The sequence below is a fragment of the Rattus norvegicus genome, chromosome 10 (genome assembly GCF_036323735.1).
Source record: "Rattus norvegicus strain BN/NHsdMcwi chromosome 10, GRCr8, whole genome shotgun sequence".
NCBI classification, from domain to species: Eukaryota; Metazoa; Chordata; class Mammalia; order Rodentia; family Muridae; genus Rattus; species Rattus norvegicus.
The window spans coordinates 16,608,326-16,620,659 of NC_086028.1; the positions used below are offsets into that span (position 1 = coordinate 16,608,326).

The 12,334-nt window shown below is 46.0% G+C and overlaps 1 long non-coding RNA gene across 3 annotated transcripts in view; it reads right to left on the bottom strand.

The window, feature by feature from the left end:
• The window catches only part of LOC102550048 (uncharacterized), a 174,052-nt gene that overhangs the window by 54,679 nt on the left and 107,039 nt on the right, over nt 1–12,334 (bottom strand). Inside the window, exons 3-4 of one of the 3 annotated variants that reach the window (XR_010055549.1) lie at nt 11,939–12,069; nt 753–10,894 (exon numbers count right to left, since the gene is read on the bottom strand). The exons of 1 other annotated variant lie outside the window; for it this stretch is intronic. This is a non-coding gene — a long non-coding RNA (uncharacterized LOC102550048). Of the gene's footprint in view, nt 1–752; nt 12,070–12,334 lie in introns of those variants that run through there. One more of the 3 variants, XR_005490091.2, reaches the window with a different exon arrangement.

The window sequence follows — 12,334 nt, forward strand, 5'->3', positions numbered from 1 at the left end:
ACATTGTCCAGCTTCCATGTGTACGTGGACTTTCTGTTGTTTTTGTTATTATTGAAGACCAGTCTTAGTCCGTGGTGATCCGATAGAATGCATGGGATTATTTCAATCTTCTTGTATCTGTTGAGGCCCGTTTTGTGACTGATGATATGGTCAGTTCTGGAGAAGGTACCATGAGGTGCTGAGAAGAAGGTATACTCTTTTGAGGAAATGTTCTATAGATATCTGTTAAGTCCATTTGGTTCGTAACTTCTGTTGGTGTCTCTGTGTCTATGTTTAGTTTCTGTTTCCATGATCTGTCTATTAATGAGAGCAGGGTGTTGAAATCTCCTACCATTATTGTGTAAGGTACAATGTGTGCTTTGAGCTTTATTAAGGTTTCTTTTATGAATGGAGGTGCCCTTGCATTTGGAGCACAGTTATTCAGAATTGAGAGTTCATCTTGGTGGATTTTTCCTTCAATGAATATGAAGTGTCCTTCTTTATCTTTTTTTGATAACTTTTGATTGTAAGTCAATTTTATTCAATATTAGAATGGCTACTTCAGTTCGTTTCTTGGGACCAATTGCTTGGAAAATTGTCAGTCTTTTACTCTGAAGTAGTTAGTGTTTGTCTTTGTCACTGAGGTGTGTTTCCTGTAAGCAGCAAAATGCTGGATCTTCTTTATGTATGCAGTCTGCTAGTCTATGTCTTTTTATTGTGGAATTGAGTCCATTGGAGTTGAGAGATATTAGGGACCAATGATTGTTGTTTCCTGGGTTTTTGTTGTTGTTGTTGTTGTTGTTGTTGTTGTTGTTTCTAGAGGTGGAATTATGTTTGTGTGGCTCTCTTCTTTTGGGTTAGTTGAAATTAGATTACTTTCTTGCTTTTTCTAGGGTGTAGTTTCTCTCCTTGTGTTGGAGTTTTCCATTTATTATCCTTTGTAGGGCAGATTTGTAGAAAGATGTTGTGTAAATTTGGCTTTGTTATGGAATATCTTGGTTTCTCCATCTATGCTAATTGAGAATTTTGTTGGATATAGTAACCTGTGCTGGCATTTGTGTTTTCTCAGGGTCTGTATGATATCTGCCCAGTATCTTCTGGCTTTCACAGTTGCTGGTGAGAAGTCTAGTGTAATTCTGATAGGTCTGTCTGCCTTTATATGTTACTTGACCATTTTCCCTTACTGATTTTAATATTCTTTCTTTGTTTTCTGCATTTGGTGTTTTGATTATTATGTGACAGGAGGAATTTCTTTTCTGGTCTAATCTATTTGGAGTTCTGTAGGTTTCTTGTATGTTTATGGGCATCTCTTTCTTTAGCTTAAGGAAGTTTTCTTCTATAATTTTGTTGAAGATATTTACTGGTCCTTTAAGTTGGGAATCTTCGCTCTCTTCTATACTTATTCTTAGGTTTGATCTTCTCATTGTGTCCTGGGTTTCTGGGATTTTTGGGTTAGGAGCTCTTCGGATTTTGCATTTTCTTTTATGGTTGTGTCAATGTTTTCTATTGTATCTTCTGCCCCTGAGATCTTCTGTCTCTTGAATTCTGTTGGTAATGCTTATGTCTATGGCTCCTGATCTCGTGTCTAGGTTTTCTATCTCCAGGGTTGTCTCCCTCTGTGATTTCTTTATTGTTTCTATTTCCATTTTTAGATCCTGGATGTTTTTGTTCAATTCCTTCACCTGTTTGGTTGACTTTTGTGTTTCCTTTTTAAGAGCTTCTACCTGTTTACCTGTGTTTTCCTATATTTCTTTAAGAGAATTATTTATGTCCTTCTTAAAGTCCTCTAACATCATCATAAGTTGTGATTTTAAATCAAAATCTTGCTTTTCCGGTGTGTTGGGATATCCAGAGCTTTCTGTGGTGGGGGAACTGGTTTCTGATGATGCCAAGTGACCTTGGTTTCTGTTACTTAGGTTCTTGCCCTTGCCTCTTGACATCTGCTTATCTCTGGTGTTCACTGGTCTTGCTGTCTCTCACAGTGACTCAACCCTCCTGTAAGCCTATGTGTCAGCACTACTGAGAGACCAGCTCTCTCCAGGGGGATCTGGGTACAGAGAGCTGTGGCACAGGGTCAGCTCCAGGTGAGACCTATATTTTTGTATCAATGATCTACAATTATTTTCAAATAAATATGTTCAAAGCAAGCAATAGGTTGAAGACAAGTCTATATACAGGCCCAGTGAGTCTGAAGGAAGTCTGTTGGTATATGGATCTGAATGGAAAGGGCTTCCGATGAAATTTCTAGAACAAAGATTCAGACCAGGGACACATGAGTTGTAGTAGGAACAGACAGTTCATTATGAAAGAGGGAGTGGGGTGGTCTATAGAGCTGGGACAGGAGAGACCACTCCAAGCCCTCTTCTTGGTGTCATGACCCTTTAAAAGTCATTTACATAATATCAACCTTTCCAGAATTTAGACACACATACAGACACACACACATTCACACAGTCTGCTTTGTTAAATGAAGCTTTAGTGCGGAGGGATGTCTAGTCTTTCTGACAGCTGCCTTTTATACTTTAAGCTGAAGCCTTAATCACTTTGCTATACAGTGTCCTATTATATGTTCATCTTGATCTCTCAGTATCCAATTTTATAGTCATCTTGCTCACTCTGGTGTTCTCCTCCTTCCCCCCACTCTCTCTCCACAACCCTCTCTCTTTCCCCATTATTCACCTATCATAAATCCACACTCCTCCTGACATAGCCCCAGAGCCCAGCCTCAGCTGGCCTGTAACTGGCCTGTGCCCAAGTCTTTGTGGTCCAAGCTGGTTGACCCAAAGCTGAGTAGCCTTCCCTTATCACAAATGCTTCAGGGACCCTGGGGATATAAGGAAGTAAACAGGAACCTCAAGCCTACCATTGTCAACACGGAAACTGGCTTTGGTCCTGTTCATCTGAGCCTCCAGAGAGAGAGAGAGAATGTTAGCACTGTGTGCTATTTCCATGGGGACTGTCAGCGTGTTCCATTTAATGTTTATCCCCAGGTTGTATTTATTGGTATTTTCACTGTCTGGACAATGTCCACCAGCCAATTTGTTACAATTATTGCTGCGCCTCTTCTGATCAGGCAATGAGATGCACATGAAAATGAACGTCATGAAAGATAATGTCTTTAAAACTCCAAGTTTCCTGGACAAGGGGCAGTATGCCCTGGTGAGCCCTTTAGGTTCAGACTAGAGGAGATTTTTTAAAAAGTAGATTTTTTTAAACTGTATTTTTAACACACATGGGACAAGGCAACAAAATCAGCCTAGAGTCTGCTGGTGGGATTATTTTTGCAGCTCTGCATGGAGGGCTTGTCCAAAGTTGTCTGGAATGACCAACTTTATTTAAAATAGGCTTGAACATGAGGATTAAGAGACAGGGGCAGTCAGGAGGAAGTAAAGCACACACCTGAGAGTGTGAGTGTGGAGTTCTCAAAAAAAAAAAATAGAGTTACAGAGAGAAAGACATACCTGAGTGTAAGGGCTCCTCGAGAGGAAGGCACACTTGGTAGCCACCATTTTGGTGGCTCTCAAGTTACATCTCAAAAGCTGCTAAGAACTCTTCCCTGCCTCCCCCATTGTCTGCTGATAGTGAGATGCCTTTGCTAGAATTACAATCTGATGTGATAAAACTAGGAGCCACCAGGGCTGCACCAGGAGCCACGAGGATTGCACAAGGGTCCTTGCTCTGTAAATGGGTTTTCTGGTGAGATTCCTAGAAAATAGCATATTTGCATCAGTGCATGGAGGATGACCTCGAGCAGTTCCTAACCATGCTCGAATCTCACTTCCTTGATGGCAAGAGATGGCAAGTGGACTCCAGGGTTTTTTTTCTCTTCTTGTGCTCCTGAAGTGTTCCTTTTCTATCTGGAGTCACCTCTAGGCTTAGCAAGACCACAGAGGTTGGTGAATCAAATATAGAAACTGGAAACTATAGTTATTACAAAAGTCAAGGGAGATAGCTATGAGCTAAGTCAAAACCGCACAAAGAGAGGGATCCGTCTCCAGTGGGGAGCTCTGGCTAGGAGAAGCCATGCTTGTTTTTCTATCCCCTTGTGTCCTTTGCGCCAATATTTCCTAACAAGAACTCTGATGGTCTCCATTCAAGGTAATGAGCTCCCATGCTCCCTTTTTTCCTCCCTCCATTGCACCTTGGGCTGAGCCCGAGCAAATTCTCATGGTGCATTCATGCATGGAGCCAAGTGGGAGAGGGCTCCTGCTGCCCTTGAACTGATGGGCCGTGGCTGCTCTTCACTGGCCGGTATCCAACCCAGCAAGCGGCCAAGTGCCCAGAGCTGCCCTCGACTCCCACAGTCTTGACTTACAGCCAGCAGAGCAGAATGTTCCCTGTACCCACAGACCAAATAAAGGCAAGGAAAATGGTGGCCTTAGGGCATGGCTGTTAGGAAGTCAGCAATCCATGTGCCCTGTTGAGATGTTCTCACAGAAAAAAAAAAAATCCCAACACAAAACTTCATGGCACAATTCTTCCTTTCCCTAAATCAGGATCAGCTCTAAAGAACAACCCTGCCTAGTAGCATTCCAATCTCCTTCCTCCTATTCCTCCTCCTCCCACTCTTCATCCTCTTCTTCACCTTCCTCCCACTCTTCCTCTTCTTCATCTTCATCCTCCTCCTTTTTCACCACTACCTAAACTTCTATCTAAATTCTAAAACATGACACTTAGTATCTGGTACCTCTCTTATTCCTTGCCACAGTTTTCAGGTTAAGTTTTAGTTTTATTTCCACCATGCAGATGACAAAACACTCTTTAGAGATGGAATACTTCGGTTAAGTTCATTTATTCCATTCAACCTAAATCCTGTGGTCTTGGGGATTTTGGGGGTGGGGGGCTAAAGTGTGGTAGTGGGGCCCGCTTGATGTGATTATAAAAAAGATAAAGAGAGGGGGGATATGTTCTATGGGGATGTGGAGAAAGGGGGTGCCTCTGTGGGCCCATGCTGAGGCATCCCTTCCCCTGAGGGACCAGCCACACTACAGAACAGTATAGAATAGAATTTGATTCAAGGCATGGGGAGGGGAGTTAAGAGAGTAGCAGAGGCAGAGAAAGGTGTAGGGGGCTGTTAGAGAAATAGAGGCTGGCCATGAGCATGCAGAGAGAGGGGGAGGGGAAATGGGGAGCAAAGGGACAGAGGGGGAAGAGGGAAAGAGAGTAAGTGAGAATGGGGCAAGCAGCCCCTTCTGTAGTGTCAGGGACACCTGGCTGTTGCCAGGTAACCGTGGGGCGGAGCTTAGAATGCTAACACCACTGGATTATTACTGGAATGGAAAATGTCCTATGACCCAGTGGGTGACATCACAGTCACTGTAATATGTGATGTGCCTCTCACTTGTTTGTGGCAATTCTCCTGTAGACAAACCTAGTTCCCTACCAATCATATGAAAGTCCGGGGGTTGGGGATTTAGCTCAGCGGTAGAGCGCTTGCCTAGCGAGCGCAAGGCCCTGGGTTCGGTCCCCAGCTCCGAAAAAAAGAAAAAAAAAAAAAAAAAGAAAGAAAGAAAGTCCGGCGCATTCTATTTTACTCATGGCAAAGCACTTAAGGGCCATAATCCATTGCAATGGTTATTTTAGAATGTGCTACTCATTAAAGTCTTCAGCACAGCCCCACACAAAGAGCAGTAGGGAAGGCCTTGCCTCACGGCTGCTCAAGGACAGCTCACAGCTCACAGCTCTCAGCCCTAAGTAGGACTTTTTTTTTTTTTACCACCCCCTCTAAAACCCAGTGAACACCATGGAAGAAGGAGCAAAACTAATGTGAGAGACAGAAGACAGGAGGAGGGTGAGCTGCAATCTTCAGGGCATGGCACAGTCATTGCAAGTATGATCTCAGAGCAGCTGTGGTGGCCAGCATGGGGCCCTTGCAAGAATGGACCTATCTACCATCAGTCATGGATCAGGGAGGGACTTGTGGAGCTGTGCCCACTCTGCTGAACTGTTGACAGCTAGTAGATTCTAGGGAGTGACAGTCACTATCTTCAGTTGTGTGGCCAACTGTGACCCCCACCGTGCTCCAATGGCAAACCTATATATAGCACATGGGTGGCCCTAGTTAACATCAGTGAGTCACAAAACAAGGCATAAGGTCACAGAAAGGAACTTTAGTGAGGCAGGAGTGTGACAGGTGGGGGAGGGGGATAACGGGGTGCAAAGTAGCCAGAATGCATGGAGTGGTCAAAGCATGAGTTTAATCAATAAGGGAATGAGTTTTAAGAGGGTTGGAACAGCATGGTGTACCGTGTCATTCTAGCAGTGGCCTTGGCCATCTTGGCTTTGCTATATCTCTTGAAGACACCAAGAGGCTACACACAGTGGTGATCACTACCACCCGAGTCTGAGTAAGTGAAGCATCCACAGGGTAAAGCTGCCTAACAATGCGTTTCTCAGTGCTTGGCCCAGCCATCATCTGCCCTGCCATCCTGATCCGGCCAGCCACCATCATCCAGCCACGCCCTCATCATCTGGCCCCGACATAATCTGCAGTGTGGCTGATTTCCACACACTGTAGCTTTTCTTTCTTGACTCATCTGTCCCTGCCGTCTCCTCTCATCTGTGATGGCCATCCCATTCACATCTGTATTCTGATTCCCACCCCCCAACTATATGCTGTACTCATTGCTGCCTGGAGCTCGGAGAGCCTTGTTCCCTTGAGGGCCAGTGAGGACAGCAAAATGGACCTCTAAGGAAGGCAAGCTCTCACCCCAGCACAGGATGGAGGTTTCTGAAATGTAGGGGGAGAAAGAGAGCTAGGGGAAGCCAGATTAAGAAGGGAGACCCCATCCCCCGACCCTCTTTAGAGGGTGCAGAGGACAGGCTCCGTGTGTCCTCCTCAAATTTCTATCGTTAGCCCAGTAGATTTGAGTCATCTCCACTTAATGCTGCCTACTCACTGTTTCTCTCACAGTTGATTTTTTTAAACACTCATTTACTGTCAGCTTCCTGCTAGCCGAGGACTTCTGGAAAACACAGACTCAGTACACAGACAGTATATAATGAGACGTCTTTGAAAATGCTTGGATGTCCCATTGTTGGAGAAACAACCCATTAATGTTCTGTCCCCCACCTCTGAATCTGAATCCTGGACAAGGGGATACGCAAGGTACATGACTAGAGGAGGGACTCCTGTCTCTGGGTCCTGAGTGACTGAGGACCGACATCTCTGGGACCTGAGGAAACCATAGTCCTACATAGGAATGTGCCTAGCATGACTTAGAAAAGAATCAAGCTTGGATGGTTATGTGTCCAGCCCCAGTGCTCACTCAAACACTGTACACCACAAAGCTGCTGCTGAGAGAGGCCATGCTAGCAAGGAAAAGCCTTCGGGACATCCTATGTAGGTATGTATGTGAGTTTACTCTCTCCGGAACACTCTGACCTTTGAAGTATACAGAAGATGACCCTTCCGGAAGTGACACAAACACACCCCTGAGCTATTTGGCCTTGCTCTGTCTACAGACCAGCATGCCCTTGGGCAAACACCGAGTGCAAACCCAGGCTTAGAAATGCTGTCATGCAAGCCCTGAGAGGTGGCCAGAAGGGACAAAGGGACAAAGAATTACTGGAGTCTGCTGGGAACTGACACGAGTCAGGTGCTTCCTGCCCACCTAGGGACAGACAAGCTTTGGCCAGATGTTCATTCAGTTGAGCTTAGGATAGACTGGGGGGAAATGTATATATATGCATACATCTTAATTTTAGAGTGTTGACTCTCCAAAGGAGAGAAAAATCTCTAATGCTGCCCACAGGTTAATGATGATACCCACATTAGGAATGGAGTGATTTCTCTCTAGAGATAAAGCTTGACCTATCTTATCCCACAGTACAACCTGGCTGCCCACGTTACCACCTGGAGTAGGGGAGTGTTGGTTAGGAACACGGGCCCCAGAACCTGAGCAATCAGGTCCCTCAGTGGTAGCCGTGTGCTGGTTTTCTTCCTTTCTCTCCTCTCCTCTTCAGTAAAGCAAAATGTTGAACAGCAGCAGCTTCTTGGGAGGTGCCTAGCTGCTGTGTGGATGGCCCTCATGGGTCACATAGTAGGATTTCAAAACCAGTGCTTGTTTTTGCAAAGGGTTTCATTTTTATTATATAGCTTTGTATCATAAGGTTTGATCATGTTCATATATATCTCAACCTGTTGGCACTTTTCCTCTATGTGAATATCCTCCTCATATCCCTGTATATGTGTGAGGGAGTGGGGAGGTGTATGTGTGTTGTGTGTGGTATGTGTCTGTGGTGTATGTGTGTGGGAGGTATGTGTGTGGTGTGTGGTGTGTGTATGTGTGTGCTATATGTTTGTATGTGGTATGTATATGTGTATGTGTTTGGTATATGTGTGTGTGTTATGTATATGTGGTATATATGTGGTATGTGTATGTGGTGTGTTTGTGTGTGTGGGTGTGTGTGTGTGTGTGTGTGTGTGTGTGTGTGTGTGGTGTTTATGGGTGTATGTGCCCATGCATGCACACACTCAAGTCTCTTGATGTCATACAGCTCATAGAAGACAAAGCTCAGCTCTGCTGACAGCAAAAGTGATGTCCTTTCCATCAGACCACATGTGCCCCATTCCCGAAGAGCAGACTATTTTGTCTGCATACGCACAATCTCATTAACCTTCCACTCATCCCAGCCTCCTGGGGCTCTGCATACGCCTGCTCCTAGCCTCTTATTGCCCGGTGGTGTCTGAAAAGAGACAGGGCAATCCTCCTATAAACCATGGCATTCTGCCGATAGGTGTCCTGACAGCCTGAAACCTCAGTTTCCCTATTTGACACAGAACAACAATGGTCTAATACAGCCACTAGGAGAGCACAGCCAGAAGGAGGGTGTGTCTTCCCCCAGCCCCACTCCTGACTCCATTGCACAGCTGCCATCTTTGCTGCTCTCCAAACCTATTTTGCGCTCAGTTTTCCATACTTTTCTCTCTCCTAAGATTGTGTCAGTAACAACCATAGAGTGTGCTCTCCCTAGTTACAGCCATAGAGTGTGCTCTCCCTAGTAACAACCATAGAGTGTGCTCTCCCTAGTAACAGCCATAGAGTGTGCTCTCCCTAGTAACAACCATAGAGTGTGCTCTCCCTAGTAACAACCATAGAGTGTGCTCTCCCTAGTAACAGCCATAGAGTGTGCTCTCCCTAGTAACAGCCATAGAGTGTGCTCTCCCTAGTAACAGCCATAGAGTGTGCTCTCCCTAGTAACAACCATAGAGTATGCTCTCCCTAGTAACAGCCATAGAGTGTGCTCTCCCTAGTAACAGCCATAGAGTGTGCTCTCCTAGTAACAACCATAGAGTGTGCTCTCCCTAGTAACAACCATAGAGTATGCTCTCCCTAGTAACAGCCATAGAGTGTGCTCTCCCTAATAACAGCCATAGAGTGTGCTCTCCCTAGTAACAGCCATAGAGTGTGCTCTCCCTAGTTACAGCCATAGAGTGTGCTCTCCCTAGTAACAACCATAGAGTGTGCTCTCCCTAGTAACAGCCATAGAGTGTGCTCTCCCTAGTAACAGCCATAGAGTGTGCTCTCCCTAGTTACAGCCATAGAGAGTGCTCTCCCTAGTTACAGCCATAGAGAGTGCTCTCCCTAGAGATTCCCTCAGCAGGAGGATCAAAAGGCCAAACAGTTCCTTCTCTCTCCTACCTCACTCTCCCCAACCTGTTTTCCAAAATGTGTTGACTTTGTTGTTGGGGAGAGAGCCTTTATATGGAGGAGATAATTGAGTTTGTATTTCCTTCTGATATCACAGGTACCCTTTTTCCTTATCAGCAAATTTATTTTGTAGGCATCACCTTTTCTTTCTTCAAAAAAATAATTTTTGAAGTCAGGTGTGGTTGCACACTCCTTTAATCCCAGCACTGGGGAGGCAGAGGCAGGCGGATCTCTGTGAGTTCGAAGCCATCCTGATCTACACAGTGAGTTCCAGGACAGCCAGGGCTACACAGAGAAACCCTGTCTCTAAAATCAAATAAACAACAACAAAAACAAAAACCCCAAACCAACCAACCAATCAAACAAACAAAAACATTATAAAAAGTTTTCAAACAATTTATAGACGTTTGAAGGGTGGTCATAGGAAGGGCCAGCCTACTGGCAGCCTGGTTTCTGCTGCCCAGGTTCCATTGTCTGGATTTTCCTCTGTCTTTTCACCACCCCTCCCAGGAGGCTGATGTGCAGCTTGAGAATGTCTCCGTGTCTTTATAGGCTCCTGTGCTCAGGCAGGAGCATGACAGCATCGCCATGCTGGAGCTCAGTGGAAGTTGTCAGTCTCAAACTTTGGGGAGCTGGGCTTGCAAAGCCCATAGCAGAGCAAAGGAAAGTCACTAGGACCGTGGAGGTGCTCTTCCTGCTCACGCTCTGCCTGAGCAGAGCCAAGGGAATCCACGGAGGATGTCTTGAACCAGTTAAAGGCTTCATTCCTTTTCTACCTTCCCCATGGCAGGAGAGAGAGCCCTGAGATGCTCAGTCCCAGGGGAACAGGTTTCCCAGGACTGTCTCCTCTCAAGGCCAGCCCCAGGCAGCTGCTGGAGGCTGGAGCTGTCCTATAAAACCTTGCGCCTACCCCTCCTGTCTGGGTAGCTTTCAAAGCTAGCACTGAAGCGGTTCATTAGAAGTCGACTGATGGTGACTAGTATCTAGCGTCACCCAGACGTAAAAATAAACACAGGGCCAAATTCTAGCCACCCGGTAGCGTCGGGGCTCCAAGCAAACGTGTGCTATTTCAGGGAAGAGAAGAATTTCTTGACTGCCTCAGACCCAAGGCCCACTAGCTGTCGATTCCAGGGAACATTTGCCACTTGTTCTTCTTAGTGACCCAGACAGGACCTGCCACCTGAGCTCCCAGGCTTGGGCTGTGCAGCTCAGCTCTTGTATCTGTCAGCATCAGAAACCGAACCAGAAGCGATAGCTTCGTTCTGTTGGGTGGCAATCAAAATAGGGAATGTCAATACAGATCAGAACACAGCACAGGGGGGCAGACTGCGTGTCTTGGCCAGTGTCTGGAAGAGCCAAGGGTACACAGTAGGTAGGTACGTGATAAGTAAGTAGCAATAAAAAAAAAAAAAAGGGAGGGGTGGAGGAGGAAGGAAAGCAGGGAGTCTCTGCTCAAAGGCTCTCTAGGAACTGTGAGTTGAGAAGCACTGACTGTTCTTGGATGACCCAGGAGAACCATACCTGGCCCTCCCTTCTCACCAAGCAATTGCAACACTTGAAAGTCGAAGTTCCTTACAGCCAAAGTCAAGTGCATCCTTGAAGGGAGTACAGAAGTTCTGAGTGAATGTGTTACTGACAGGGCCTCCGATGCCTCAGACCCTCAAGGATTAGCAAAACCTTCCTCTGGTTGTCCTTCTCCCTCTCCTTCTCCTCCCTCCTCCTCCCCCTCCCCTTCTTCTCCTCCCACCTCCCTCCCTTTCTCTGTCTGTCTGTCTGTCTGTCTGTCTGATTCTCTCTCTCTCTCTCTCTCTCTCTCACACACACACACACACACACACACACACACACACACACTCACACTCACACTCATACACGGCCATGCTAAGTACACATCTCCAGGGCACTGCAGTCACTCACAGAACCCTTGATCTTGTGGGGTCAAAAATCTGTGTCCATTGCATGGCAACCCTCACCACCCTCTCTCCCAGTGCCTAGAACCCACACTCGACTTTCTGCCTCTGTGAATTTCACGCTCCCAGTTACCTCGTATAGGCGGGTTTGTATGGAACTTGGTCTTTTTATCTGGATAGTTCTAGCTGCATACTGTCTTCTGGGTTTAGTCTGTGATATAGCCCCTATCAGAGCATTCTTCTGTGGGAAGGCTGAGTTAAAGCCCACTGTGTGGATAGACCCCTCCTCTGTTTGACAACCCATTCATCAGCAAGTGCTTCTAAAAGGCTGCTGTAAACGACTTCACGCAAATACCTTTAGGAGTCCCCACTTCCCAATTTATTTTGAATACTTACAACTGAATTGTTTCTTAGGTAGGACATCTGTCCTGAAGGAGCCAATCTTTTAGATGTCATTTGCCTTTGTAAAATTTTCCTCATCATTAGAGTGGGTTGCAACAATGAACGTATTCCAGAAAGGCACAGCCCTGCCAGGTACGAGAGAGAACAGAGACCAAACACCACTAGTGTGGGAAAGAACCAAGCTCAGAATCCAGATCATGCAGTAGAAGACCCTCAAGTCAGAATCTACACCAGCGGCTGAAGGTTCTCCTCTGTGTAGATGGAAGTCACAGCTAGACAAAGCATGGCTCTCTGAACTTCAGTAGTTCTGTGCTCACAGCATCAAGACACTGAGTTCTCAAAGTGTTACAGCCGCTCAGTTCCGGAGCCGGTGGGCTTTTCTGGAACTCC